Source organism: Protopterus annectens, chromosome 12.part0, assembly GCF_019279795.1.
Source record: "Protopterus annectens isolate FY-2018-M chromosome 12.part0, PAN1.0, whole genome shotgun sequence".
Taxonomy (NCBI): Eukaryota; Metazoa; Chordata; order Ceratodontiformes; family Protopteridae; genus Protopterus; species Protopterus annectens.
In genome coordinates, this window is record NC_056746.1 from 836,528,380 (window position 1) to 836,554,980 (window position 26,601).

Below are 26,601 nucleotides of genomic sequence, written 5' to 3' on the forward strand. Positions count from 1 at the left end.
CTTTCTTAATTTTCCATAAGGATAGGGTATCTTTACGCACTAATCCTTCCTTTATGCCTAAAGTGGTTTCTAGTGTGGCTTTAAACCAAACTATTCATTTGCCTACTTTTTATGCAAATCCCCAAAATAAAGGGGAAAAGATTTTGCACACTTTAGATGTACACAGGCAGTTGCGATATTATTTGGACAGAACTAAAGGGTTCAGACAATCTCAGCAGTTATTAGTTTCTTTTGCTTTGTGCTCTCAGGGCAAGCCCGTGTCAAAACAAACTATTTCTAAGTGGATTGGATTTTGCATTGCTTTCTGTTATTCCCATCATGGCAAAGAGATTCCAGCTGGGATTAGGCCTCATTCCACTAGGGCTACTGCCACTTCAACAGCTTTTGAGGGGGTGGCAACTAAGGATATTTTGGAGGCAGCCACTTGGAGTTCAGTGCATACCTTCTCTAGGCATTACCACCTTCCATTGTACTCTAAATCCAGGGCTGGTTTTGCCACTGCTGTGTTGCAGGGCATTTTGGCAGCTCCTGCTTCATTATAGTTTAGCCATCCTCCCTTACCTCTGCTTTGGGATTCTACCCAAGTGTTAGGACTGCAGCAATGTGAGATGAAGAACATAGTACAGTTTTGTACCTACCATAAATGTAGATGTTCGAAGATCCACATTGCTGCAGTCCAATTTACCCTCCCTCCTTCCCCTCTGTAGTTTGAGGTGGTTGTGTGGGTTGGGTTATCCATCTGAGATATATTGTGTATATTGTATATATTGTATATATTGTACATATTGTTGGTGTTAGGCTGGTTGGTTGTTTAGTTGTTGTCTATGGGTTTTGACCTTTCTTTTTAGGGTCTTCTGACAGCTGGGGCAAGAAAAGACTGAGGATATGACGTCGGTCATGCGCATTTGTACCCTGACGTTCTGATGTCAGTCAAATGCGCCTTGACCGACGTCAGCCTTATACTCTGATATTCGGGCCGACCGAGGGACAGCGGACAACCCAAGTGTTAGGACTGCAGCAATGTGGATCTTCGAACATCTACATTTATGGTAGGTACAAAACTGTACTTTTCTGTTTTCACACTGGTAAGCTGTTGATTAGTGTACAGCTGTCTTGTTGTGTGGTTGGGTTTTTAGCATTGACATTTTGAGCATTAGGGGTATTGTAAAAATAACACACAGTATTCCATACACTACCCCTTTAAACATTAACAGATCTAATTGATGTATATCCACTGCCAGTGCATACAAAGAGTACTTGGAGAGAAAGATGCAGATGCAGCAGTCTCTGAGAAAGCAGAATACATTAAACTCGTTTTGGCAGCCCTGGTCACTTAGAAGACAGAATAGGTACTCTTATTATATTGGTAAACATTGTAATAACTTAATTCTTCTGCTTACCATATTCCAACTTTACTGAATCTTCCAAGGGTTGACTAGTAGTTATAAGCAATGAAGTGTCTGTATGCTCTTCATCTGGTGATTCTGTTTCCACCCGTAGGTGTACCTTTTGATTGGGGGATTTTGTGTCCCAGAAGGCTGGCTTCCTGCTTTTGCTACCTACTGCTTAGTCATCCTTTGTTGGTTGGCCCACCACTTCTTCACTTTCAGAGTCTTATTTAGGGTTGTAGGTGTACTAATTACTTGAAAGAGTGCATTCACTCAAAAAAATTGTCTTAAATTCAATTAAAGGGAAACTCCAAAAATATATTTTTTTCATCCTGTCTTGATATTTTCTGCTTAACTAATACATCAGAATCATTGTGAGTGATTTGTATGTTTTCATTCAAAATAGCTATCTGGGATTATCATAGCGTTATGATTTTTTTTTTCTGTAAATTTTTATCCCCACGCTGCAGTTTGTGTCATCTTTGTATGACTCATCTTCAACGTAAGGAAGTATTTTTATCTATTAAAACAAAGCAACAGTGTTGTGAGTTCTCAACTTCAAATCAAGTAGAATCTGTACCAGCTTGTTATATATATATATATGTATATAAACCTTTTTCAAAGCAAAACAGCAAAAACAGCAGGGTTTCTGAAGTAATCAAAATTGCAGTCAAATAACTGCCAGACTTTAATTCATACTCTTCCTGAGATGGGTATTTTATGCATAATTAGTATTAAACATCCCATTTATATCCATAAAGATCATACATGGTCCAGGACTGGTTGAAATAAGGCAACAGTCACTCTTCACCTCTAAGAATCTGCCAGGCTCCAGATGGCCTTTCTTCACTCAGGTAACCTTGACTGTTAAAGTTCCCTTTGACAGCTTAGTGCTAAAAACTCCATGTAGCCTTCTCAGATCACTGCTGTTTTTTGTCTTCTACCTTTGTCTTTTATCTGTTCACTCTGTAGTACTTGGTTACTTAATCTCTTGTCCAAAAGTCGTACATACATTTTCTGTCATCTAATTAACTGTTCAGCTGTAAAGTTATTACGCTGTCTCAAGGATTTTATTATATCCAAGCAAATATCCAGATTGTAAAACTCATAACAAACTATGGCTTTTAATAATTTTTTGTACTTACCCACTATGTTAGGTCAGAACAGCCTAATCCTCCCATCAGCCTAAACAACATGGGGTAAGGGAGTTTTTTTTTTTTCATTTCTTTTTTGTTACCAATAGTTGCTTAAACCTCTCATATAATCATCTTGTCCAGCAAAATAAAGCAGCTAAACTGGCATAAATGTGGAAAAGTCTTACACCTCCCACATTCACTTTACATTTACACACTACACCAGTTTGCATCTTGCTTCCACTTTGAGATTTGATCTTGGCCACCCACCAGCCTCAGCCAGCCAAAAGAGGACAAGCGGATCCTTTTATTCCAAATTAAAGGACATCCAACATGGCATCTTGCCTGGTCAGCTAAAACATAGAACTAATGGTTTAAGTCTTATTTATTGCACAGATTTCACATTCCTCTTGTCATACCCCACCCTCGTATACACAGCATGCCCTCCAGAGTAAGCAGAAAAGAAAGTTGGAAAAGCTGTAAACATAGTGGCAAATACAGAGATCTCCTGGAACAACCTCATGTTGACCAAGAGTTGAATTGAAACCAAAAGATGAAAGGCTAATGCTAGCAGCCCAGCATAGTGGACTGTGTGCATGCTGATTTACAAAATCCATTGAAAAAGTGGGAGGAAGACAAATTGTTTCATTCTTCTCGTCTTTCCCTGCAGGGAAGTATGGTCCATAGATGGCATCACCCCTCAGATGTAACAGCAGAATGCCGGTGAAGGGATACAGAGGGTATAGGTCAGAAATGAAAAAATGCCCTGGTGGAAGCAGTCAATAGCACAGCCCCTCAGGACGCATGTCAGTTCCACACGGGCCTCATTCTTAGAGCAGAGAATCCAAGGACCGTAAAAGAGACTGGTACACCTGGTGATAGACGGGCATGGGGTACCTGGAAAAAATGAAGCAGAAAGGGAACACAAAACTTATGTAGTCAATATAAAGCAGATACATTTATTTAATTGATTACATGTCCAAGCAAGTATCATTTTATATTTTTATCACTTCCATATGGTTACTACTGTACCATATTCTGTCAGTCCACAAAATTGTATAATAGTCATTGTGCTATTTAAATCAAAGATATATTTAAAGTTCCACATTGTCAATAATTTATTATGCATTGTACATCTAATCAGACTAAGTAACTGTTACCCACAAGTCCAGTAATTACAAATGCTGGGTATCTAATAAAAGAAAATTCAAGTGTAGTAGTAATATTTCCATATGGCTGATATTCACCATGTTGTATAATTGCACAGGAAAGCTGATCGTGTGGTCAGTACTTAGTGGAAATCATTACATTGTCAAGTAGTTACTACTTTGACATCTGCTGCAACATTTGGGATTCATCTTATTACAGTTCAGACTAGACAATAATAACATTTCCATATGGTTAATGCTTCATTGTGTTCAATAGTCTTGAACAGTTTCAGTAAACATCATAATTTTTCACTCATACAGGTTCATGAGTTGGCTAGTCGTATGGTTACTACTGTCCAACAATTCAAGATAAGCCTGATGTTAACTTTTTCAGATTGCACTGAAGGTCTTACCTTCCTAGTAGTATGATTGCAAAAAACATAGCATATGGTTAATACTTTACCAAAATGCAGTTCCAGCTTAATAGTCATACTTCAGTGTCCAATGATATTTAAACAGTTCAGTAGGCACCATAATTATTTTGCCATGCAATAACAAGATATTATTATATGGTTAAAATGTCACCATATTCTATGCAGTACAAACCTTCTATTAAATTTCTCATAAAATACTTCGTAATATCTCATGATATATAATGACAACAGTAAATGTCATTTTGAGTCATTCATTTAATTGCAAAAAATTTAATATACTTAATTTGTTACCATATTCTGTGTCAAGCCTTTTCCATAAGAGTAATGCTTCTCCATATAAATGTTGACTTTCAAAAAGTGTATTATATATGTAGTAACATGACTGCACCTCACTTTTAAACCAGTTCAAAACTGTTCAGCAGTATTTTCACATGACTGAATGACCTGTTCTAAACAACTGAAATATATTTCTCAAAAAATGTACTACTGTAGTTGCAGAGTAAAAAAAATGCTTACCTGACACCTATCCCAAAATTTAGCTTTGTTAATACATTGGTGAAATGTTCTGATAGCTTGAAGGTATTGTTGAGAAATCCATATCGTCTTGTCCAAGTATTCAGGTGAACCATTATGTCTTGCTCCAGGGATCACACACACATAGACAGTTGTCTTTTCTCCACCAAATCTTCATTCTGTTCGTACTCATCCTCTATTTCTGCAGCAGTGTCCAAGTCTTGGAATCTAATCAACACTGCAGTAGTCTCGGTGACAGTTCCTTTATCTTTACTGTCATTTCATTTGGTTTCCCAAAAGTCAACACACCAGTAGTTTAAAGCACTTTTATTTAGAGTAGCAGGAAATGTTTTTTCACTCTTTTTTTTTAATTTACTTAAACAAATTAGTTGCAGAGTTTCAAAGGCATATCAGAATAGCCATGCTTGACATACACCAGTCACCCAGACACTGGTAACCTTCTACCAGGTTGCCAGAGTTTTAGCAGACAACTTGCTCTTTCCCATAACAGGTCAAAAACTCTGAGTCCTGTGGGAGCATGTATGCCTCCATTGTGTATCTAGGCATCTAAGCATGAACTGTGAGGTTGTAAGCAGCCTATGAGAGGGATGGTTGGCTATTTCAGAGGAACTGCAACTGATTTGTTTCCTACCACTCACTTCTCACTGCTGGTGAAAAGAGAGGCTGTTAGGTCTTCTAGGGCAGTATAGAATGGGAGGTAGGGCTCTCATCCCCCCCCCCATTGATCAAATGGGTTGATTGGGTGCAGGTAGTGGAGCCATCAGGTAAGAGTCCTGTGAAGGCTGGAGGGGGTAAAAAATTCAGTCATTATTGGCCTATGATTCTTATATTTGGCTTAGTATTGACAGAAATTTCACCATTTCAGTCCCTAGTGAGTCCTTTGCAAAAGTTGTCCAATCTGTCATCTTAAATTTAGCATGTCTGGTCCTTCTTCATTTTCTAGAACTCCATATAGTTATATATTTTAACTCCTTGCCTTGTATCCCATTTCAGTCAGTTGTTGCTGCACCTGCGAAGTTTCTTTTGCCATCTGTACTGCCTTTTCTCCCTCCTCAAAATTCATCAATTCCCTGGTTCTGTAGCCATTGATTTTGCTCACCCAAAAACTCTGCATCCTGTACTCCAGCTACGTCTAAGTGATTTAAGTTTGCTGAAAAACAGGCCTATTAAATTCCGCAATTCAGTTCTTATCACCTTTAAGCTGTTTGTCACCTGTAAGACTTTTTATTTTAGTAACATTTTCATATCTGTAATAGATGGTCATAAAATAGCTTGGTTGCCCTTCTCTGGCTTATTACTTACTCCACCATCAAATTGTTCTTGGTCATCCTCACACTGCATTTTTGTTTATTGTCAACTGGTTAATGACACCTTTATTCATTTATACACTAAAGTTTACATTCAGGAAACTACTTTTACTTTATTAGAATTGCAAACAAACTAGAACATAACTGAATTCACCACGCAGTTTGAGAATTGGATGATCTTCTGTGGTCATTTTTGAGAACTGTGTTTATTGTATTACTTAAGAAAGAATGGAATTTTTTGCTATCATAGTACTCCCCAGCAAAGTGTGTGGTATCAAAGGGGCAACACCTGGGAAGATATGCAGTCATTTCTGAAGAGAGAAGACAGCTTCAGAGGACTAGCTCCCTCTCTGTTGTATAAGATGGTGGATCTCTTCAAATATGTGGCCCTTCAGAGGAGATGGAAGAAAAGCCACACTGTTCTTATCCGTATCTTCTGTAACAGTTTCTAGCTCTAGATCTGAACTAGCTTTGTCATGGGGACACATTCTCTTGTTTTTGTTTTTTTTTTCCCTGAAACTCTGATTCAGTGGAGACAGAAAGCTTCTCGGACGTCTGTTCACCTTATGGGAGAGGTGAAGACAAAGTGAATTTTAATGGAAAGGCAAGTGGTGGAAGAGGAGGAGACAAAGCCTATTTAATCCAAGAAAGGGCTTTTGCAATGAATATTACTGTAATATGGGCATGGGACCCAGGAGGTATAGCAGAATTCTTTTCTAGACAAGAGTAAGGCAAAATGACCTTGACCAGCCAGTATTTGAAAAGCATTTCCCTTTCTGAAGTGTAAGACCTGATAATACAAGTGTTGACACTTTGAAAATTAAACTGTAGTTCCAGTTTAAAAAAAAAATGCTCTTTCTGTTACATATTTAAAGCATTTTTGTTGGTGGTGAATCGCTGCATCCCCAGTGTGTGTGTGTGTGTGTGGGGGGGGGGCTGTCTGTGCTTCCCACACACTTGCTACTTAAATATACTAAGTCTAAGATCTTGGGATTAGTATGTATTCCCTCAATCTGCAGTTAAATTATTGTTTTTTTGTGGTATTGTAATTATGATCTTTAGTTTTCAGTGGACCCTGTGAAGAGCAGGTATCTTTTGGGAATGGGGGTCAGCACCTTGGAACTATTGAAGTTCAGTTCAAGCTCCATGCCCTCACAGAGGTGGAGTTCACCACTGTACAGAGGACCTCTACAGGAGTTGTATAGATAGATTTATCTCCATATCCAACACATCTTTCTCCTTCACTGGTGAGAAGTTTGCACACCATTCCACGTTTTGACTAAAACTCCTGACTGTTAGCATTAATTGATCAGAGACAAAACCCTGGAGATATTTTCCTTGTTCCTCTAGTTCAGGATGCAGTTCCTCAGCTCTCTAATGCCTTTCCATCAGGTGGCAATGTTTTCCTGATGCCTGTTCTTCAAGTGTTGGTCGTTCACATATCTGTGTAAAGCGTGCTTGCTCACCTGACACTGGACTGGATGTCAGTCACAGACATCAGTTTTCTAGTTGTTTGCTTTGACAGTGGCTCATCAGGCATCTCTGTCTTTTGTTGGTTTATCCAGTTTATTGACCTCATAGTGGCCTTGAAGGCATTAGTGTTTCAGACACTGGCACACTGACTTTTTAGTTATTTTCATTAGCCCGGTTGCGGTCAGTCCATTTGGTCATTCTACACTGAGGCCGACACCTCAGGGCATAGACATCAACTAGCTGTTTGATGCCTGTGAGAACATAAAATGTATATGAAAAATCGGGTCCCTATGAGTTGATCGACAACTCAAAACATCGACAGTGACTTCACCGACAAGTGAAATCACCGACATCGCAAAACACGACCGTTTACCAGGTAACGGATGCAAAGTCGCTACTCATGCCTACCATGGTTTAGTAAGTGTGGCAGTGTCATGCAACCATGGTAGGCATGAGTAGCGACTTTGCATCCGTTACCTGGTAAACGTCCGTGTTTTGCGATGTCGGTGATTTCACTTGTCGGTGAAGTCACTGTCGATGTTTTGAGTTGTCGATCAACTCATAGGGACCCGAAAAATCACACCACTTGGGAGGGAGGTTTAAAGCAATCCTTGGCCATGCTGTAGGCGTCTGCTGTAGGCTGACACCTCAGGGCATATCAAGTAGCTGTTTGATGCCTGTGAGAACTTAAACTATATATGAAGGATCACACCACTTGGGAGTGAGGTTTAAAGCAATCACTGGTCATGCTGTAGGCGTCTGTCCCAAAACCACACCACCTTTAGTTTACATTTGCTCTAGTTCTGTTTTTTGATCCGATACACCCAGTACTTATCTGTCACATGCACTCCTTTGTTTGGGGAGGGGGTTCCTCTTTTGCCTTTATCGCTTACTTCCTTAGAAAATTTAGAGGATCGTTGTATGAGATGCAGGAAAATTGAATCTACTCCTTTTATAATGGCTCTTTCTATGGAGGTGCTCTTCGACTAGTGCACAGCTAAATCTGCCACCAGATGGAGCAGATTACCAGATCAGCATCTCTCTGCTGACTGCACTGTAATCTCTATGATCCCACTTAGGTCTCATCTCTTCCTCTTTGCCATTGGACATGGGGTCTGGAACTTTTGGGCAGGTGTGGTAAGAAGGTTTTTAAGGCTTTCACCACTTGTCTGTCTCATTTGTCAAGTTCCAGATGCAGCAGGCAAGAACAGTGCTGAATAAGCTAAATGACATTGTGGAGTCTTAGATTAGGAAGGATCCTGTTTGTGACCTCCACAGTAGGACACCATGTGCTTTGGTGTGATTTTGACTGCACTGATGTTTGTTGTTACCAGGAAAACATATTCTCAGTGGATTGATAACTGTATTGTTTTTTAGATGTCAGACAAACAAATGCACCTTGGCAATTGCTGTAGTCAAAGCCCACTCCACCACTGGAGTCGGTGCTTTTCTCAAAAATGTCTTTGTTGCATATATTTCTGCTGTGGCTAGCTGGTCTAGAGTGTACATCTGAAACAAGCATTATTGCCTGGACCAGAGCTTGCGGAGTCCAGCAGCTTTTCTAAAGTCTGTTTTCCAGAGATCATTCATCTGACCACTGTATTGTGGCTCTACTCTGACTTCTTTAAACCTTATGATACTTCCTAGGAATCAGCCCAACCAAGGACTGTTCAAGGAGGGTTCTCCTTGTCAGATGCAACAGACAAGTCCCTACTGGTTCAGCTGATGTACTAGATGTACTTCTTTGAGGCACAGATATCTTCCTTTGGATAAATGGTCTTCTGACAGCAGAATCTCTATGTATTGTCTGTAAGTTGAGCAGGTATTTATCTTGTATTACTTATTCAGTAATATGGAGTGAAATGGAACTCCATCCCACTTGCCGTTAAAGGAATTATTTTGTCATGTGCAACTTGGTCTACTTCTTTGAGTCAGTTACCAGAGATGTGGATGAAGATAAGGTGTTTTATACAGCCTACCTTGATCTGGCCAAGGTCTTTGATACCATTCCCCACTCAGGAATCATAGAAAAACTCACTAAGCTAGGCATCAACCCCTGTATCACTAGGTGGGTTGCAAACTGACTCACAGGTCGAATCCAAAGTGTGAAAGTAGCTGACTCCAGGTCAGACTGCTGACCAGTCACGAGTGGAGTCCCACAGGGTTTGGTCCTGGGTTCTCTCCTGTTTGGTATCTACTTCTCTGAAGTCCAGCCCAGCATGAGGAGACTCTGGCTGACAAAGTTTACAGATGAGCAAATTGGGAGCTATTATTAACTCCCCAAGTGATGTTGACATCCTACAGAAAGGCCTCACTAAGACCAACGACATGTCAGAACCATGGCTCAATGCCAAAAAAATGTGTTGTCATCCCCTTTTGGAAAAACCCTTTTCGCATGAATTACCACATCAATGGTAGCCCACTGAACACAGAAGGCGTTATAAGAGATCTGGGAACACAGGTTGACAGCAACCTCTCTTTTGACCACCACATTGCCACTGTGGTCAGAAAGTCCTTTAATGTGGGACATCTCATTAAGGGTTTTGCATCCAGGAAGAAAGAGGTCATTGTCACCCTCTACTCTTCCCTCATTAGTCCAATCATTGAACAGTACCCCATTTGGCATGTACCTCACTAAACACCTGCAACAACTGGAGAGGCCGCAAAAGCACCTCACAAAGAGGATCCTAGACCTTAAACATTTGCCCTATATGGACAAACTCAAAAAACTGTTCTCTGTCTCATATCACTTACTTAGAGGCGATCTCTGCTTGACTTACAAAGCCATGTCTGACCCAGCTCTGTTAGAAATGCTGCATCTAAAGAAATCCCAATCCCCCCGCACCACACGCTCCAGAGACCTCAACCTCATTACCAAAATCAACAGAACATGCTGGAGGGACAGGTTCATAACCCAGAGACTGCCCGTACTATGGAATCGACTTCCCATACAAGTCAAGCAGAGCACTTCATTGGCCCTCTTCAAGAGAAATCTTGATGAGTGGATGGGAACTAGAAATAACTCCAGTGGCTCTACTCGACAGAGGCACTGGGAACTAAGGTCGGGTGGCACGATGCCAGGGTAATCCTATGGGCTAGGCTTGTAAAGGCTCCAGGGCCATTAGCCTAGTACACACCTATGAATCTGTGTGTTGATGCTTCCTACACTTTAACACCACTTTTGGACTCTATATACCTTTTTTATATTTTTAAATGTAATCCAGAGTCTGCCCACATGTGGTCAAGCATCTTGATTTTTTAATGTACCTCTAGGTATCCCACAATGCAATGCCTGGCATCAAAATATTACATCATAGCCCCTAAGCTCCTATCACTGCATTGATTTTACATGCGTTTTCACATTTACTCTGCTTTCTTTTCAACGATCAGGTTTAAAGGAAAACTCCACCTTAAAACTCAAATTTTTTTTCATTGTATCTTTGTTTTCTGAGTTATGTTAATGTCTCGAAATCACCCCAAGTGCTTCTTTTAAAATTTGAATGCATTTCCCTCAGAATGGAGGATGATGAGGCCTATCTTGGTGAAGTGATCTTGTTTTTTTGCTTTTATTCATTTTTCCCAGAATATATTTCAAGTCCTCTTTATATGAGTCATGCTAGGCATAACAAAGTGACATTGTTTTCTCACGCCATTAAGACAGAATAGCAACCCAGAAAATGAAGCAGCTTTTCAGGCAAAAACAATAAAGCCCTGAACAGGGCAAGCTTTGAAAATTGTGAAAAAAACCCACAGATGGCTCCGCACACTTCAGTTCAGTTTATTCCACAGAAACACAGCACATTAACGCTCCACCATGCGTTTTCGTTTTAAAAATCACTTCCTCGGATGTGGGCTGTTCAAACTACTAGTGCTTTATACCATTCACTTAATTACATTGATTAGGTTAATGAATTAATTGAAAGGTTAATTTAGTTTAAAACCAAAAACTTTTCTTGTTCCATCTCTCTGTGTTGCCACAATTAAAACGCATTTAATGTTACAATGTTTGAAATAAAAATGTTTTAAATAAAAATCCTTAAAACACTTGACTACAAAGAATAAATTATAAAGTTAAAATACTATTAGAAATGCATTTAGTAGGACTCAGTGGTTAAAATTACCAACTTGAATATTTGCTTTAAATGAACTTGATCCTCCATCTAGTGGATGAATCATGAAATTACAGGTATTATAAAAATTGCATTGTAAACCAAAGGCAAATTGTATAGCCTCACTCAGTTAAAAGAATGTTAAAAACAGGAAAATATAAGGGAAAAATAAGTTCAATACCTTTGATAATTGAGTGTAACACTTGCGTTCATAACATATTACAAACCCAACGTTTTAATAAAAATACAAATACAAAAAAGCTTAAAGACCTACTGTAACTGTTGGAAAACATGGGTAAAACATAAAACATAAAAATAGAATAGCAACTACTGTGAAGCACTGTCATCTAAACACACTTTCTGTAACAGAGCTACTTCTGTGTTTCCCTGACTGAGCATCATTTATGTGTCTGTCAGAGCTTGTTCTATGCTATAAATAGCTGTTTGCTACTTCTAGCAAAAGAAAGTAGGTAAATACCAGGCTTTTGAAAAGGGATTATTTTGTAGTTCTGAAAGAATTGGCAGACCTTCCCCATCCTCTCACACTGAGGTGTGAAAACTCACTGCAGTAGATCCTTGCTGTACATTTACAGGTGACAATTAGAAGGGCTCTAAACTAAGTCTGTCTTCTACTTCCCAATGCCTTCAGTGGGAAGTTTTTTTTCTCACTCAAGTGATTCAGAATTAAAATGTACTTTACTAGTTCTTTAAATATATTTCTGTCATGTTCACCCCCCCCCCTTTTATTTCATATTTATTTATACTTTAGTAACTAGAAAAGTGGACTGGTCCCCCAGTATTGGCAAAGACAATAACAAGTAATAAATGCACTTAGCAATACAAAGAAAAAAATACTGACATAAAGACATCCCTGAACATGAACATCCTTGAATTTTTGGCCCTACATTTTAAAGAAGAAGCTAGTTTTTCTACAGTTAAGTTTCATTTAGCAGCAATATTGAATTTTCACATTGGATTTGAGGGTTCCTCTGTCGCTTCTCATAAGCTCTGCACATCTTTTTCCAAGGAGTTATTTTTCTAAGACCTGCTTTTAAAGACCCTTCTCCCCCATGGAACCTGAATCTGGTACTGCAAGTTCTTACTCATTCCCCTTTGAAACCAGCAGCTAAGTGTGACCTTAAATATCTTTCTTGGAAGACATTTTTTCTGGTAGCCTTGTCCTCAAAACCTACAGACTTGATTTTTCACAAGGGTACAGTTACGTTACGAACTAATGCATCCTTTCTTCCTAAGGTGGTGTTAGAATCGAATATCAATCAGTCGATTAATTTGCCAGTATTCTTTCCTTAATTTGCTAACAAGGGCAAATATATGTTACATTTATTGGATGTTCACTGATAACTACGTTTTTACCTACGTAGAACAAAAGACATCAAAAAAGCTGGTCAGTTTGTGTCTTTTGCAGAAGTAAAATTGGGAAAGCCAGTTGCCAAAGTAACTTCAGCCAGGTAATTGATTGTATTTCATTTATTTGTAACAAATTTGGCATTACCTTACCAGAACCATTATGGGCTCATTACATTAGATCCATGGCAACTTCTTCAGTATTTCAATATAGAATGGCCATGGATGATATATGCGTAGCAGCAACTTGAGCTACTACCCATACCTTTGTTACTCATTACAAATTGGATCTGGTCTCCAGAGAAAGAGCCACCATTTGGTTCAACTGTGCTCACGAATATCCTTCCTTGAGTCCATACCGGATAGTAGGTAGCTGGGGGCTCTGTCCTATGACAACATCAGATAAAGAAGTTATGTACTCAACATAACATTCTTTATGTGCTGTCCATTTTTATTCTTCCTCAACTCCCCCATCCACTAACCCTCATCCTTTGAAAACTCCTGGAAGAATGAGTGGTTAGAGGACGCCGCTGTCCTTTATATTGAACTCCAGATATATTTTCTTCTTCCTATTTGACTGAAAATATTTCCTGTCTAGTAAAATCAGCAAACGGTTGATGCATTATGGTTAAGGGAGAAGCTTGAGAGTTTTTGGTTGCCACGAGGTTTAGCAACGGCCAAGTCGAATCCAAGGGTTCGGATCCAAACCCATCAGTTGAGGAAGAATGAAAATGGACACTACAATACAGATGGAACATTATGGTGAGTGCATAACTTCTTTTTAAAGTAAATTCAGTTGTATATTATGGTTGCCATCAATGGTCACATTTCCTTTGTGGACTGCAAAATGCTCATGCACTCCAACAATGTAAGGGCTGACTCAACGTCAGTGGGAATTTCTTACCATGATATGTGTCTGTGTGCGAGTCATAGCTCTTGACCTCTTAGCACAAGAAATCTGGACATAACCAATGATACCGCAGTACAAGGACAAAATGATTGACTTCAACAATTGGTTAAGCTTCTGGTGTCATTCTAAGGTGATCCAGTATCTGTATGCTTGGGATGACATGGTCGACAGACCACGATGCTTTGCCACAGATGGCCTGCACCTGTCGCCCCTGGGATTCCGGATACTGGCTAAGGCTGTTGCTGCCCCTATAGTGCCTTTTTTAGGCAGGGTTCAAATAACAAATTCACCACCATAACAGGAACAGGCAAACAAAAACTGAAGGTAGTGCTACTCAGTGCTAGAAGTCTAAATCTCAAAATGCATTTACTCGAGGCACTCCTTAAAATGGAGAACATCGATATCTGTGCAGTGACTGAGATCTGGTTCAAGGCTCCAGAGAGCAACCCTGCACTACCAGGCTATAACTCATACCACACTTTTCGGCCATGTAACCTGGACCGAAACACCAAAGGTGGAAGTGTGTCCATATTCATTAAGGATATCTACACCTCCAGGCTAGTTGCTCAGCGTAATGCAGCCAAGGTTATCCAAGTGCAACTAACTCTGGGCAAAACTGCAATCCAAATTGTAGCTTGCTACAGATCCCTCACCATGCCCTGGGATTCCTACTACTGTTTTCTTGATGTACTGGAAAATATTAGGGTTCAACCAAACACCTTAATAATGGGTGACTTCAACTACCCCACCATTAACTGGGAAAACTACTCGTGTACCAACTCCTTAGCTCAGCGCTTTCTGGAATTCATAAACTCCAATGCCCTAGATCAACTTATCCACACCCCAACCAGGGGCAACAATATCCTAGACCTAGTCATTACCAACATGAGTGACCGGTGTTCCACACATGAAGTCAACTCCTCGTTGGTCCGATCCGACCATAAGCTTATCACCCTTGATATCCACATCCCACCCCCACCCCCCATTAAGGAAACTACAGTAAAAAATTTCTCCAAAGCCAACTTCATGCTTCTTAAGACAGAAATGGTGAACTTCATGACACCCATGCAGATGGATAATACAGTTACAACTGCTGAATCCTACACAAATGCACTCTATAAGCACTTACACGAGTGCATAGATCGTGCTATCTCAAACAGAACCAAGACGCTATCCTCTAAAAAAAGGAAGCCAATCCGGTGGTCCCCTGCCATAAACAAACTGTACAACAGAAGGAAGAAACTGTTGCAAAAGAGAGTAAAATTCCATGAGTGGAGGAGCTCCATGGTCAGCCTCAGTAAGAAGCTGAGATCCCTTATAAGATCCTCCAAAGCTAGCTACGAAAACAAAATCACCACTAAATCCAAGGACAACCACAAAGCATTCTATAGCTATGTCAAGAATCTAGATGGCAACACCCAGATCTGCTCTGAGTTACAGCACAAAGGCACGAAAACTACAGAACCAACTGGTATTGCCAACATCCTGGCAGATCGGTTCAGTGCTAACTTTACCCCCCTCTCACCGCCTAAAGGGCCCATATCTATACAGGAAGAATGCAGAGTCCCTGTAATCACAACTATGTAGGTAAAAGATGCATTCCCTAAAGCCAAAAACACAGCATCCATGGGACCGGACAACATCCCAGGCTGCGTTTTACACAAACTTCAGAACGAACTGGCTCCCCACTTAAGCACCATGTTCAATAATAGCCTCGCATCAGGCTTTGTGCCCACTGAATGGCGCACAGCAACAGTTATCCCAGTCCACAAAGGGGGAGCTACCACTGATCCCGGGAACTATCGACGTATTAGCCTGACGAGCCTGGTCTGCGAGGCCATGGAACATGTCATCATGGAACTCATAAACAAAGACATTGGTAACCTCCAAACTCTAGATCCCACCCAGTTCGGGTTTGTGAAAGGCAGATCATGCCTCCTGAACCTGATCGACTTCTTTGAGGCAGTCACCAAAGCCGTGGATGGGGGTAAGGTGGTTCACACAGCCTGTCTTGACCTCGCCAAGGCTTTCGACACCATCCCCACATTCTGGAATTATAGCTAAACTCACTAAACTAGGTATAAATCCCGATGTCACAAGATGGGTTGCCAACTGGCCCACTGACAGAACCCACACTGTAAAAGTTGCAGACTCCAAATCCGACCTCAGGGCAGTAAGTGGAGTGCCACAGGGTTCCGTCCTGGGACCTCTCCTGTTTGGTATCTACTTCTCTGAAGTACAGGCTAACAGAGAAGGCCTCTGGCTGACTAAGTTTGCAGATGACTGCAAACTAGGAGCCATAGTCAAGTCCCCAAATAATGTGGACATCGTACAGAAGGGCCTCACTGAGACAGATGCCTGTTGTCAGAGCCATGGCCTCAGGCTCAATGCCAACAAGTGCAGTGTCATCCCCTTTGGTAAAAACTATGTACCCATGAACTACCACATAGGCAGTAATCTACTTAACACCGAATGTGTGATGAGACCTTGGGACCCAGGTGGACAGTAGTCTCTCCTTTGATAGTCACATCGCCACAGTAGTCAGGAAGTCCTTCCACGTGGCACACCTCATCATAAAAGGGTTCTCATCCAGGAAAAAAGAGGTCATTGTTCCCCTCTACGCATCACTCATTAGACCCATTATAGAGTACAACGCCCCTTTTGGAATGTACCTCACAAGACATCTGCAGCAGCTGGAAAGGCCACAGAAGTACCTCACAAAGAGGATTAATGGGCTCATACAAATGCCCTACACTGACCGCCTCAAAAAACTCCAGCTTTACTCTGTAGCATATCGCCTACTCCAAGGTGATCTCTGCCTAACATATAAAGCTATGTCAAACCCAGAGCTGTTGGACATTCTACACCTAAAGAAATCCCAATCCCTCCAAGCTACACACACTAGGGACCTAAACCTTGTCACCACAATAAACAGGACATGCTGGAGGGATAGATTCCTGTCCCAGAGACTTCCTATACTCTGGAACAAGCTACCCATCTATGTCAAGCAAAGTTCTTCATTAGCACTCTTCAAGAAAAATCTTGATGAGTGGATAGGAAATAGGAAATACACCCCGGGGATTCACTTCTGTGTCTCTGCTGGACAGTGGCACAGGAAAATAACTTTCTTGGGTGGCGTAAGCTATGGTACCTTGCTGGCTAGGCTTACGTAGGCCCTTGGGCCGATAGCCTATTACCTACCTATGAACCTTAATTAATGGGGGGGCAAAGGCCCAAAAAAGGAACCAGTTTTAAATATTGCTCTCTTAAACTTAGAAAGTTGATAGAATAACAGGATGGCTTTGTGTTACCATACATGTGCTGAAGAATATGATGTCTGAAACTCAATTTCTGTCATGACCTTATTTCATTTCACTGTGATTTGCTGTAAAACTACATATTTTATGGGGAACAGACCAAAAATATGAGGCAAAAATTTGGGCATTCTGCAAAATTCTGGGCAGTTGAGAGGTATGACAAGAATGAATGTGTGTGTGTGTGTGTGTGTGTGTGTGTGTGTGTGTGTGTGTGTGTGTGCGCGCGTGTCCACACATATATTTTGGTTGAAAGTCCATGGCCATGATCAAGGTCTGCTTTTCACGTAGTGCGAAAATAGGGTGTTCTACATTTTGACTGTTTGTCACACATTGCTATGGTCTCTTTTCCACATTGGGCTCTTAGCAGGTTGAGACCTATGCCGGTTACTTCTTTTTCTTTCTAATGAAGATTATTTTCATTCTTTTGTTATGCCTGAGTTGTAGTCCGTAAACTTGTCTCCCCTCCTCCTAATCACCTCCCTTTTGTATTTGTCAAAGTGGCAAAGGTAATTTGAGCAGTTTGCTGCTGTGGTTGATAGCTCACAGCAGGGGACCATGTACTGTTGCCTTGTACTATCCACCTACTTACAGTGGGGCACTTAAGTTTGCTGCACCATAGCCTCTTTCTGTATTCATTTTTCAGGGAGTCCTGAGAAAGCAAAATTCTTACATTTTGTTTTCTCAGGAATCTCTGAAAAATGAACTTGGAAGGGTTACCAAACAATGTGTTACCAATCAGAAAAGAGGTTATGGGGTGCAGCAAAAATAAGTGTTGCACTGTAAGTAGGTGGATAGGGTGGCCTTGATGGGCTGCATCACTCACTGAAGTAAGTGACAGCCCAAGATTGTGCTTGTTACATGCCCGCCCCTGGAGCAGTTATGTTGCATGCAGAGGCCCTTGATGACTGCTTTTATGATGGCCACATAGTGTCCACTTATAGGCCAGATCTTTGGCAGGAGCAGTGAGACCCAAAAAAGCTTGCTTTGACATTCTAACACCTGTGTTCTTATTTTCTACCCTTCTTTCTTTTGTGTCATCATGGGAGGGTGCTGTATAACCTGTTTGAGTTGTATTGCTCTTTTCAGTTTCCGGTGTAATCCACTGGGCTTTTTCTCCTACTTGTTTACTCATTTACTTTACTATTTTGATGTCTTTTATGTGTGTATAAAACACCATAATTAATACATTTTTATTAAAAAAAAAAATTAAGAGAATTTGTAACAGTGCACTTTTTTGTTCTATGGAAAAGACTGAGGTAGACTGGCTCTGGCCTCGAAGGATAAAGACTTGAATAGGATCCTGATGACCCAAGTTCGATCTGCATTTCAGGCTCTAGAAGAGAGATTGGAGGGAATGGGAATGAGTGGCTCTAGCCATTTTGCAGATCCTTAGGAGATGGAGAGATGGTTCCCCATCAGCAATGCTCACATGCAGGAGGAGTTTTGCATGTTGGCCACAGACTTACGGATGTGGGTGAGTGCGAGTGCATGAGTGAGTGCATGAGTAGGTGAGCATGCACAGATAAGAGTAGGTCATAGGCTACCCTATGCTAATGCAGTACTCAAATGAGACACCTAGAGGACGTGGTGAGGAATAAATTAGAATGACCTGTAGTCTGCACTTGATATGATGCGGACTGCTGTTTAAGGGTGGGAGTGCCATTTAGGTCCCAGATTGGGGAGGGTTTCCTTATAACCCCCATTTGGGGCGAAGAGGGGTGCACTAGACCTTTTGGCCGTAGAATGTAAGTACATTTCCCTGCTATCTTGCAAGCGTATTGTGGAGAACAAGCAGACGCACAAGCACCTATATTGCTAGGGTGATGATCCCTCTGGTTAGCTGTCACTCTCAGTAAGAAGGGCACCCTATTGTTTGATGGCTTGATGGTCATCAAGTATGGAGGAAAATCATGTAAAAAACAGATTAGGTGATGCACTCAACAGCTTTGAAATGTGTATAAACCTTGAGCTTCAGATATAAGAAAAATGTAATTTACATAATACCTCCTCTTAGAGTGCTATGTGCACAGTGTTGTTGAGGTTATATAAAAAACAGCTTTGGTTCAGTATGAGGTACACTCCCAACTACTGTAAATACTGTTGAAAACAGAGTTCTCTCTTTTCGCGTTGAAGGCTGTCAAGTTGGCATTCAGCTACTTTAAAGTGGAAATGCTCTAATAAATAATGCAAATTTATTTTAACTGTAATTAAAATCCAGTTGAAATGTACAAAATGGCATGTAGATACATGTGGAGATTTTTTTTATGGAGGACAATTGCCATTATATTCTAGGGGATGCTTTGCCCCCCCCCCCCCCCCACACCAGAATGTTACTAACCCCTAGATTACTCCACCTTGAGGATGGGACATGCATTTTCTATATCTGTTCTATTGTTGTATATAGCAAATGTAACAGGCTTCCATCTCTGCATGGGAATGACTGTAGAATTTGAATATTTAAGTAGGACGGGTGTGGTGGAGGGGGCTACCTCCATAGAAGGCATTTTCTTTTGTGATTGTATAGTTTATACATTTGAGATGTGAATTTATTTTTGGCAGTTATAATAGTTACTTTTAGCATTAATCCTTATAAAAGTTTTTTTTTTTTTTTGAGATTGTAAATTTGTTCTTTATGCGATAGAGTATGTTTTCTCATATTGTCAGTACATTAAGTTTGGGTTGATATTTTTTATTCTTGTCTACTTCCAGGAAGTATCAGTACCTAAATGTCTACTGTAATTTTTTTTAAATAAATTTACAAACCACCTATTCCCATCATAAAATATTTCATGTGAAGTTGTTCAGTCTCGCCGTTTGTTCTTTACATGTGGGTTCAGAGCCGATCCATCGGCTCTGAGTCGGCAGCTTTCCAAGCTCAAGATCTTTGAGTAGCTCGAGGCACAATCCGTATCCCATGATGCTCTCCTACCAACCCCAGATCTAGTTTGCCACTGCAACGGATCGCACGATCTTCGGAGGAAGCTCGTGCCAGTAACCTTTTTTCTTCTTAGAAGAATATATAATTACTTATTTAGACTATCAGGGATCTGATATTTGTGAGACTTTTCATATTTCTCATAATTGTTGTTCAGTGAGTTAACTGTATATTATTTTTTTGTCTTTCTAATTCTGAGCGATTGCTCCTAGGCCTTTAGCCTTTCTTTAGTTGCATTTCACTTGACAGGGCTCTGTCAAATTTAATTCCCTATCCCCTCATTGTTCAAAGGCGCTTAGAGTTGTTGTATCTGAACATTTTTGTGTCAAGACCTTATAAAATAATAATTGTAGTCAATTGCAGTTCAGGGATCTGAACATTCTAGGAGTTCTTAGTGGTTTTTTGACTTTATTGACATTATTGTTTATCAGGGATCTGATATGTGTGTGTTTTCTTTGATATGTCTGAGAAACAAAAATCAGGATTTAAGAGGTGTGACTGTGGACAGATGATGTCCATCACCGATAACCACGTTTCTTGTGTGTACTGCTTGGGTCCACTACATTTGCAAGAAGATTGCTCTATCTGCCATTCCTTCAGTGGCAGTGTTTTATTAGAAAGGTGAAGGAAATTGGTGGATAGAGGGCTGTTGAAGCCAGACTTTCAAGAAGTATTAGACAAGACTGACCAGATCTCCAAGTCCTCGAAGGGGTCAAAGTCTTCTAAGGTGTCATCGGAGCACAAGTCTTCTGCTCCGAGCACCTCTGGGAAGACTTCGGAGCCGTGCACCGAATTCTTACCTCTGAGCGAAATCATAGTGTTGGAGCCAGTGTCGGAAGTTTTAAAGTCCTCGATCCTTAAGTCGGTAGCTTCTTCAGCTCCTTCAACCTGTTCTTCCGGTACCCTTTCCGACATCAATGTGGACCGCGTGGTGCAGAGGCTTTTGGTGAACACGGCCCTGGCCAAATTGCTTTCAGCTTCGACCCAACTGACTTTGAAGCCTACGACCCCCACCCACCACGATTTCTGCTCCTCCGACGAGGCCAGTTGAGCCTTCGGAGCTGGAAAGAGAGGATCTGATGGCGGAACCCTCGGAGCCGAGGCCTGTTCCATTGCCCTCGGCCCCGTCGACCTTGACTTCTTCGGTTCCGATCGAAGAGTCTCGGAGTCGACACTCTCTCGCTGGTTCCGGGGGAGAGAGTCGAACCGACACTTCGGTTCCGACTCTCCCTCTCAGGGCTTCGGCACAGATGAGCTCGGTTCCGTACTCTGGTTCGGAGCCCGTGGTCTCGGCCCCTGGGAGATTGCCATCTTCTTCAGAACCGGTGGACTCCTTGGGTCGGGAAACTGGTGCCTTCAGTGCCATGAGGAGGGTCATGTCTGCAAAGACCCTTACTTCTTCGGATCTTTCCTCTTCCTCCCCTAAAGGGCCACGTTCTGTCCCTACACCGCAGGTCCCTGCCAAGCGTCGAGACCCAGAGCCTCAGGTAACCCCATTGGGTCACCCCTGCTTGACTGAGACTTCACCAGATGCCCCCACTAATGAAGTCCCTAGAAAGAGACTTTGCAAGAGGAGGCATTTGGATTCCCCTCAGGAATCCTTAACATCAGACACCGACTTAGAGGAATCAGAAGGGTCCCCACGGTCCTCCTCTGAGGATGTCTCATTTGCAGACATCCTGGAAATATTAAGGCAGAGGGGTGACTGGCAGTCCCTTACCCCTATTGAGGATGTGTCGGTGCTCCTGAAGGCCTTTGGGTCTCAACCTTCCACCTCCTGGGTTACTTCACCCTTTGATGAATTAATGGACTTGGTTGCTCGAAGGGTGTGGGAGTCTCCTGATTCCATGGAACCGGTCCCTCGGAGGCCCAGCAAATTTATCACCTCCCCTCAAGACAGGTCTTTACTTATGAAGGGAGTCCCCGTTGATGCCATGGTGGTGGTGGTGGCCACTAATAAAGAGATGTCAGAAACCTCCTCTTCTGTTCATCCTCCTAATAAAGACTCTAGGACAATGGACAGATACGGGAAACACATCTTTAGTTCTGCGACATTTGCAATGAGATTGCTTAACTATTTAACCAACTTTACTTGTCTTAAATGAGATCTCCTCAAAGAGCTTGGAGATACTCTACAGGGCCAAACAGATGATGCTGTTTCTGAGAAAGTGACGGCACAGCTTAACACCCTTAATTCTATTGTGAACTCGTCCATGCGGCTCATTTGTTATGCAGCTGATGGATCGAGCCAGCAGCAGGTTCAGCGATAGCTCTGCGGAGACAATCCTGGATGCAGTTATGCTCTTTTGCGGAAGCCTTCAAGTCTTCCTTTGTTAATACCCCATTCGATGGCTCTTCCTTGTTTGGGCCTAAAGTTGGTGTGAGCAAGACTATCTGCCATAAGAGTCTGTTTTTCCACCCCCACTAGACCATACCCCAAAGGGCAGAAAGGTGGAAAAATGTGGTTGCGAAATCCCAAGGAGCTTTCCAGAACACACGTAGTGAACCCCCCTCCAGGGCAGAGGAGGGGGGGTATAATGGTAGATGCCACCCAGGTGGCAGAGGGGGTCCGCAGAACCAGGGTGACAGAGAGCAGTTCCTTTGCAAGCCCTATCAGCGCTCCTGAAAGGAGACCCGACTGTCCTGCTCTGGAGGCAGTCGGGGAGTCGCTTAGCTTTATACCCAGATGCCTGGCTAGGAATTACGTCAGATTCTTGGTAAAAAGCATAGTTACCAGATGTTACATCATTCCCTTTTCAGAATCCCCTTCCATTCGTACAAGAATCCCAGACATTCCACCTAGTCTGTGGAATCTAGCAGCCATAGAAATTCAAAGGCTGCTAGAAAAAAAAGTCATCAAGCCAGTCCCAGCGGACCACATAGGATCCGGAACTTACTCCAGGTTCTATTTAGTTCCAAAGAAAACAGGGGACTGGAGGCCCATCTTAGACCTCAGCAAACTAAACAACTTTGTCAAAAAGGAAAAGTTCTGAACGGTCACGCTTCAATCAATACTTCTGTTTCTCGAAATGGGCGATTGGATGTGCTGTATAGGATCTCAAGGATGCGTACTACCACATCAAAATGGCCAGGCCATCCAGAGATAACTTGCATTTCCGGCTGGGGGCCAGTCACTATCAGTTCCGAGCTCTGCCCTTTGGTTTCACCACAGCCCCCAGAGTGTTCACCAAATGCATGGCAGTGGTCACGGCTCACCTGAGATGTTTAGAATTCCGGGTGTTTCCATATGTGGATGACTGGCTCCTCACCACCGCCACCAGGCATCAACTGATTTGCGCCAGAGATTACACTATCAACCTGTGTTCCAGATTGGGCATAACCTTAAATTTCGAAAAATCTGCTTTATTGCTGTTGCAGCATATTTCCTTTATAGGAGCAGATCTAGACACCACCACCTCCCAGGTCATATTGCCTCAAGAAAGAGTAATATCTTTACGAAGTCAAGTGTCCCATTTGTTAATGGAAAGGAGAGTTCCGACATTCCAGGTTCTGAAGCTGTTAGGCACCATGGCAGCGACACTCATAGCAGTTCCTCTGGGACGAATGCACATGAGGATACTCCAATGGTTATTATTTACACAGTGGTCTTATCAACAGCTTCCAATGTTACACAAAATTCTTCTGACAAATGCTTGCAAAAAGGACCTTCTTTGGTGGTTGGACAGTCACCAAGTTACTGTAGGTCGCCCATTTGTACTTCCCCCTCCCACAGCCACAGTGACCACGGATGCTTCCCTGATAGGGTGGGGGGGGGGCTGTTTCAGGGAAAAACTGTCCAAGGCACTTGGTCAGACATGGAATCTCATTTGCACATCAATGTCCTAGAGTTGAGAGCGGTGTTTCTAGCGTTGCAACACTTTCACGACTCTCTACCTTGAGAGACGATTGCAATACAGACAGACAACATGTCGGTAGTCTGGTACATCAACAAGCAAGGGGGAACCAAGTCTTATTCCTTATGCCGAGAGGCCCTGAGAGTTTGGCAGTGGGCTGTATCCACCAGGCACTTTCTGATAGCAATGCACATACCCGGGTCATCCAGCGTGATAGCGGACAAACTGACCAGAGCCATTCTGTTGCCTCACGAGTGGTCCCTCAAAGAACGAGTGGCAGAAAGGATATTCCGCAGATGGGGCCAGCCTTGCTGCGACCTTTTTGCATCCCTGATGAATGCCAAATGCAGAAGCTACTTTGTCCTGTACCCTCCACCGGGTGACAGCCCAAGGGCCTCACTCGTACACAATTGGCCCTTGGGTCTCCTTTATGCCTTCCCTCTGATCCCCAGATTCTTACAGAAAGCCAAAAGCCTGGGAAGGACTGTTATTCTAATTGCCCCGTTTTGGCCTCAGCAGATATGGTTCCCCTTCCTACAGCAATACCAAGTGGAAGAACCTTGGGTTCTGGACCCAGTGCCAGATCTTCTGACTCATTCATTGGGAGTTCTTCATCCCTATCTTCTCTCCCTCAAACTGACAGCTTGGCTGCTCCACTTTTCAACCTAGCCAAGTCACATGATTTGTCTCCAGCGATTCAACATATTTTAGTTTCCTCTCTGTCTCCACCAGGAAACTTTATAACAGCAAATGGAAGTGATTTGTTCATTGGGCTTCTCAGCATGGTATTGATCCCTATGTCACCCCTATTCATAGTATTCTGGAATTCTTGACTTCGTTCTTTCACAATGGTGTGGCAGCTTCTACGATAAGGGTTCAGTTGGCTGCCATATCTAACTTCCATGTGGGATGCAGTGGTTCTAACATTATGCCCCACAGATTATGTAAAACCTTTTTGAAAGGAACTCATCACCTTAGGCCACCTATCAGACTTCCTGTTACTCCCTGGAATCTGAATTTGGCACTATCTCAACTCATTCTTCCACCTTTTGAGCCTGCATCATCTTGTCCTTTGAAGTTCCTTTCTTGGAAGACAATTTTCCTGGTGGCTATTACTTCGGCGCGTAGAGTTTCTGAACTACAAGCATTTTCTATCAGGCCTCTATATCTAGTCTTTTACCCCGACAGAGTGCCTTTAAGAACAAATCCAACCTTTCTCCCTAAGGTCTGCTCTGAGGCAAACTTGAACCAGTCTATTGGCCTTCCTACTTTTTTCAGACATCATGCTAATAGATTGGAGTACATGTTACATAAGCTTGATGTTCACAGACAATTGAGGTTTTATTTGGACAGAACAAAAGAATTTAGGAAATCTGATCAACTATTTGTTTCCTATGCAGACAATAAGAAAGGCTTTTCGATATCCAAAGTTACATTGTCCAAATGGATTTCTGATTGTATAAAATTTATGTATTCTTCAGCTAAACAACCTTTAGAACGTGAGGTGAAAGCTCATTCTGCCAGGGCTGTTTCTACATCTTTAGCCCACGCAGCCCATCTACCTTTGGACACCATTTGTGCAGCTGCTGCTTGGTCCAAACCTCATATGTTTATCACTCATTACAAAGTGGACAGGGCCTCCAGGGACAGGGCTTCCTTTGGTTCCACCGTTCTCTGGAATGTACTCCCGTGAGCTGCCCAGGATTAGGGTGCTTGGGACGCTACCCACGTGTAAAGAACAAACGGCGAGATTGAACAACTTCAAATAAAGAAGTTATGTTCTTACCATAACGTTCCATGTGAGTTGTTCATCTCGCCTTTGTTCTTGCACTCCCTCCCACCTTCCCCCTCCAGGTTATGGAAGAACGGGTATGACTGGTGGTCTGGTTGGTCTTGCTAGTGTCCTTCTTTCCAGCCAGATTATTGTTTAGCTATTGTAAATAGTTATGTACTATGTACATTTTTGTAATTTGGTTGCTTAGTGTGTTTTTTTCTTGCTGGTTCAGCAAACTAGATCTGGGGTTGGTAGGAGAGCATCATGGGATAGGGACTGTGCCTCAAGCTACTCAAAGATCTTGAGCTTGAAAAGTGGCCGACTCGGAGACGATGGATCAGCTCCGAACCCACATGTAAAGAACAAAGGCGAGATGAACAACTCACATGGAACGTTATGGTAAGAACATAACTTCTTTTTTTCAGTTATGGGCATGTCTGTCTGTTTCTGCTTATTAAATGAAAGTTTTCTGCCTTACATGGCATATCATACATTTTCTGTTTGTACCAACTGAAGCATCCAAAACTTGATCTTTTACTTTCAGAAGGTTATTTTATATAGTAGTTCAAATTATCTTAACTTATTTTCCCAAATTTTCCTGCTCCTCTGCACTTGAGATTTCAGTTTAGGGACAGGTTCTCAAAAGTATGTCATGTCACCTGTGGATGAGCAGCTTATACATGTACAATTTTATTTGAGAATCAGTTGTAATGTGCTACCTGAAGTTCGGTCCGGGCTTCATGGAACTATACCATCTAAGCTGTAAAATTGCATGGTTTGTAGTTTGTCTTTTCAAAGACATATATTTCCTGAAGTACTGCATACCTTAGAACTAGAGATACTCAAGTTTATTTCCATGATTAATGCTTTTATTGTGGATGGGAGGACACAGGTATTTCAGGTAAATTATTAACCATTTC

The 26,601-nt window shown here is 41.9% G+C and overlaps 1 protein-coding gene across 3 annotated transcripts in view; it reads left to right on the forward strand.

Moving 5' to 3' along the window:
• ZNF512B (zinc finger protein 512B) overlaps positions 1-26,601 on the forward strand; it is a 1,438,759-nt gene that overhangs the window by 942,104 nt on the left and 470,054 nt on the right. The gene's annotated exons all lie outside the window — the stretch shown is intronic.